This window comes from Myotis lucifugus, unplaced genomic scaffold, assembly GCF_000147115.1.
Source record: "Myotis lucifugus unplaced genomic scaffold, Myoluc2.0 scaffold_40, whole genome shotgun sequence".
Taxonomy (NCBI): Eukaryota; Metazoa; Chordata; class Mammalia; order Chiroptera; family Vespertilionidae; genus Myotis; species Myotis lucifugus.
This window is the reverse complement of record NW_005871088.1, coordinates 814,707-820,292: the sequence shown is the minus strand read 5'-3', so window position 1 is coordinate 820,292 and position 5,586 is coordinate 814,707. Positions and strand designations below refer to the sequence as shown.

The 5,586-nt window shown below is 44.1% G+C and overlaps 1 protein-coding gene across 4 annotated transcripts in view; it reads right to left on the bottom strand.

The window, feature by feature from the left end:
• Nucleotides 1-5,586, bottom strand: part of BCAP31 (B cell receptor associated protein 31) — a 25,148-nt gene that overhangs the window by 15,482 nt on the left and 4,080 nt on the right. The gene's annotated exons all lie outside the window — the stretch shown is intronic.

Sequence of the window (5,586 nt, the reverse complement as noted above, 5' to 3'; positions counted from 1 at the left end):
GTTTTGCGGTGAAGTGATTGTCTAGTTATTGTCTTCTAGATTAAAAGAAAGCCTAGTCTTTACACGCATACTTTTATCCTCTAATTGTGAGAAGACAATGAGACAAGAAAATCCCCATGTTTTAGCAAAGTTTAGGCTTCTCAGGGGGAATGCAGGTTACTCTTGAACAGTGAACAGCCCCTGCTCCTGAGAGCCGTTGTTAGACATACAGTCCTTAAGTTTATAAATATTTTTACATCGCCCTAACCGGTTTGGCTCAGTGGATAGAGCGTCAGCCTGTGCCGATCAAGGGCGTGTACCTTGGTTGCGGGCACATCCCCAGTGGGAGGTGTGCAGGAGGCAGCTGATCAGAGTTTCTCTCTCATTGATGTTTTTAACTCTCTATCTCTCTCCCTTCCTCTCTGTAAAAAATCAGTAAAATATATTTTTTTAAAAAATGCCCTAGCTGGTTTGGCTCAGCAGATAGAGCATTGGCCTGCGGACTGAAGGGTCCCAGGTTCGATTACGGTCAAGGGCACATACCTGGGTTGCGGGCTCAATCCCCAGTAGGGGGCGTGCAGGAGGCAGCCGATCAATGATTCTCTCTCATCATTGATGTTTCTATCTCTCTCTCCCTCTCCTTTCCTCTCTGAAATCAATAAAAATATATTTTAAAAAAATATATATTTTTACATCTATGTTTGTGTAATAGAAATGGAACCAGCCCATAGCTACTGCTTTCTCTCCTACACCCAGACATCTTTTTAAGTCAGTTCATAAAGACCTACCTAAAGAGGGCTTTTAATAGACCCCCATATAAAAGGGGCAAGGTATCACTGTATGGACATGGTTTAATTCTTAATTCCTGGCTTGAGACTGCTTGGTTTTTAAGTTGATTTTACATTATAAGAACCTACCTTTCCTTACTGGTGACTTTATGTTAAATCTGTATTGTGCCTGGCAGGTGTGACTCGGTTGAGCATCGTCCCATATACTAAAAGGTTGCCAGCTTGATTTCCAGTCAGGGTACATGCCCAGGTTGCAGGTTCAATTCCCGGTTAGGGTGTGTGTGGGAAGCAATCGATCGATGTTTCTCTCTCACATCAGTTTCTCTCTCTTTCCCTTCCTCTCTTTCTAAAAATCAACTTAAAATAACATTTAAATCTGTGTCTTAAAAGCAAGCACTCTCCAACACTATTAGCAGGGGTATAAAGTGGGCAACTCACCTATTTGCAATGGATGGCATGTTCCTGTCTCCTCAAATTCCTATGTGGAATACTAATCCCCAATGTGATATTAGGAGGTGGGGCCTTTGATAGGTAATTAAGTCATGAGCACAAGGCCCTCATGAATGGGATTAGTGCCCTTATAAAAGCCACCCTAGAGAAATCCCTACCCTCTTCTGCCATGTGGACACAGCAGGCAGTAGTCTATGAACCAGGAAGAGGGCTCTCGCAAGACACCAATTCTACTGGCACCTTGATCCTGTACTTCCAGAACTGTGAGAAATAAATGTCTGTTTCTTTAAGCGACCCAGTCTATGGTATTTTTGCTACAGCAGCCCAAACTAAGACACATAATTTAAAATGTTCATTCCCTTGGATTCATCAATTCCACTTCTATGAATTTATCCTACAGAAGCATTTGCATAAATGTGCAATGAAATTAGGATGTCTATAAAGAAGGAATTAGCCCTAGCAGGTTTGGCTCAGTAGATAGAGCATCGGCCCAAGGACTAAAGGGTCCCAGGTTCAATTCTGATCAAGAGCACGTATCTCAGTTGCAGGCTTGATCCCCAGAGGCAACCAATCAATGCGTCTCTCTCACATGGATGTTTCTCTCTGTGTGTCTCTCCCCCTCCCTTCCACTCTAAAAAAATCAATGGAAAAATATCCTTGGTGAGGATTAACAAATAAAAAAAAGAAGCAATTAAATTACAGTATAGCCCTAACCGGTTTGGCTCAGCGGATAGAGCATCAGCCTGTGAACTCAAGGGTCCCGGGTTTGATTCCGGTCAAGGGCATGTACCTTGGTTGCGGGCACATCCCCAGTAGGGGGTGTGCAAGAGGAGCTGATCGATGTTTCTCTCTCATCGATGTTTCTAACTCTCTATCCCTCTCCCCTCCATGTAAAAAAATCAATAAAATATATTTTTTTAAAAATTACAGTATAACCATATGATAGAATACAAGTACCTCACCAATGAGTTTTCATCAACATTGAGGCAAGATCCTCCACCAGCAAAAAGATTTATGACTCGCTGAAAGCTCAGATGGTTAGCCTTTTTAACAGCAAAAAAAAAAAAATCCTCACCCAAGGATATGTTTTTATTGATTTTAGAGAGGGGAAGGGAAAGGGAACCATTAATGTGAGAGAAACATTGATAGGTTGCTTCCCATACACGCCCCAACTAGGGTTTGAACCCACAACCTAGGCATGTGCTCTGACTGAGACTCAAACCCAACACCTTTTTGGTGCACAGGATGATACTCCAACCAACTGAGCCACCGGCCAGATCACAATAAAGTATTTTTAGTTAAGGTATTTATATTATTTTTATAAACATATTGCCATTATACACTTAACAGACTACAGTAAAATGTAAACATAACTTTTATATGCACTGGGAAACCAAAACATTTGGGTGACTCGCTTTATTGTGGTATCCACCTCACTGGTCTAGAACTGAACCCACAATATCTCTCAGCCCTCCGTATCTGTGGGTTCCACATCTTTGGATTCAACCAAATGCAAATCAAAAATATTTGGAAAAAAATAATGCATTGTTGCTATTTGTGTATTATATGTAGTTAGGTCTATGATGTTCATGTCTGTACTGAACATGTACTGACTTTTTTGTCATTATTCCCTAAACAATACAGTGTAACAACTATTTGCATAGCATTGTATGTATTAGGTATTATAAATAATCCAGAGATGATTTGAAGTATATGGGAGGGTGTGCATAGGTTATATGCAAATACTACACTGCTTTTTTTTAAAATATATTTTATTGATTTTTTACAGAGAGGAAGGGAGAAGGATAGAGAGTTAGAAACATCGATGAGCCATAACCGGTTTGGCTCAGTGGATAGAGCGTCGGCCTGCGGACTGAAAGGTCCCAGGTTCGATTCCGGTCAAGGGCAAGTACCTTAGTTGGGGGCACATCCCCAGTAGGTGTGCAGGAGGCAGCTGATGGATGTTTCTCTCAATGATGTTTCTAACTCTCTATCTCTCCCCCTTCCTCTCTGTAAAAAATTAATAAAATATATTTTTTTAAAAAGAAACCGATGAGAGAGAAGCATCGATCAGCTGCCTCCTGCACACCCCCCACACCCCCTCCACCGGGGATGTGCCTGCAACCAAGGTACATGCCCTTGACCGGAATGGGACCCGGGACTCTTCAGTCCCCAGGCCGATGCTCTATCCAGTGAGCCAAACCAGCTAGGGCAATACTACACTACTTTACATAAGAGACTTGAGCATCCATGGAATTTGGTATCCATTGGGGTCCTGGAACCAATTCCCCAGGGACGACTATATTACACAATCTTTAAAAAGAATGCAACTGCTGTAACAAGATGTCTAAGATACAATAAGTGGAAAAAATGCACGCTCCAACACGTGTGTAGTATATTAACAAAGACATCAGCACAGAAAATGCCTATGGAACTGTGCAATAAAGCATTAATGATGGTTATCTGTGAGATATGGAACTATGGTGAAACATGGAACTGTGGAAGAGTTTAACTTTTTAGGTTAAGTTTCTGAATTTTTAAAAATATTATTTTTGTGATTTAAAGAAAGCATATTTTTCTACACTGTCATCAGCAACTAGGAACCCCACCATCTTAAGGACCACATTGGCCTATGGCAAAGAGCAGATTGGGGACGGCGGTGTTAATCCATACTAGCCCAAGCCACACAACAGCGTGCTGCTCTCCCTATCTCGGGCCTCAAACCCAGGGCAGTTGACCCTGGACCCTCATCAAGCCCACTCCCCAGTCAGATCTGCCCTAGGCCCCTCTCAGTGAAGACTAGGAGCCAGCCAGGACTACAGCTCTAGTTGGTATGCCCATCACCTTTCATTAGTATTTACTACTAGCTGACATTTATGTTTGTAGAAGACTCTACAGACATCTCTAGATTACAATTCTTACCATTAGGGCAGGAAGCAGCCTTCACCATAGCGGGATTTGTCTCTCTAGAACTTTAGAGCAATTCCCCAACTCCAAAAAAGAAGAGTGATGACTTTGCTAACTATTGGGTTCTCTGTAAGGGGCCTTCCTGGCCCACTTCGGTGTGTCAGGAAATGGAGAGCTCCTAGAGTCTGGTCTGCAGAAGGGCACAACGCAGAGGAAATACCCCTAGCACAGTCCCTCCCCATCCCAATTCTCACCCCTACCCCACATTCAAAAGCAAAAGCACAAGAAAAGCCTGACTTTTCGTGCTCAGGGGATGAAGTTCATATTCCCTGTGGGCTCAGAGGCTGCTCAGGGAGAGGACCCTGATCGGAAAGAGCTACCTCACGGTAGAGACTTACCAAGTATTTCAACAGCAAGATATGCGGGAAGCTGGCACCCACCCTACATGGCTGAGAATAAGCAGGCCACACCTGGCCTATGCAGAGGTATTCCTGCCTGAACACATCCCGTCAGGCCCTGAGACATTTAGGAAAGATAAATGCCTAACACAGTAGCTAGAGGGTGGGGCTATGCAAGTTCCCCTAAACTATAGGGCCCCTTGGCCTCCCACCCCCTGCTGCATTTCTTTTTTTTAAATATGGTTTTTTATTGTTGTTGTTTTTTTCATTGATTTTAGAGAGGGAGGAGGGAAACATCAATGTGAGAGAGAAACAGATCAGCTGCCTCCTACTTGGGATCAAGCCGGCAACCCGGGCATGTGTTCTGACTAGTAGGAATCTAACCGGTGACCTTTTGGCGCACCGAACAAGGCCCAATCAATTGAGCCACACCAGCCAGGGGCCCCTGCTGCGTTTCTGACGTGGACTGGGAAGAGAGGAGTGCTCTGAGCTTAAGCAAGCACACCTTGGAGACAGGACCACAGTCTGTGGCAGAGTCGAGCCAATACTTTGGAGTCCAAGCTTCACTAATTCTGCTGGTCTCTGAATAATCATGCTACCAGAACGTCGCAAAATGTTTGCCTTCCATCTTAGTACCACCTGGCCCCAGATCCCATCCCTGGCATACCTGAGGACCAGTTTATCTTTCAAGCCCCTGCTAGTGTGCACCTCAATGTGGGGTTTATAGAACTTCAGAGCTGGAAGAACCTGGAAAGACCTGAAGTTCAGACCTCTTGGTCATCCCTATACTACAGGACACAGCAGCTTCTTTCCCAGCTAGGCTCCCTGTCTACTTGGTCACTCGTTCCCCTAACCATGGCCTATTTCAGGCATGGAGGAGAGACTGATGCTACTGACTGGAGAGCAGTACTACTTAGACCAAGGTCAGCAAGGGCCAATAAAGTTTCTCTTGGTTTCAGTTCTGGAATGACCCAGAGAGCTGCCCCAGAGACATGAAGTGGTCAGCACAGGGTCCACAAAGACTGCTGTCAAAGTGAAGGCGCTGCCAAGTACCCTTTTTTGTG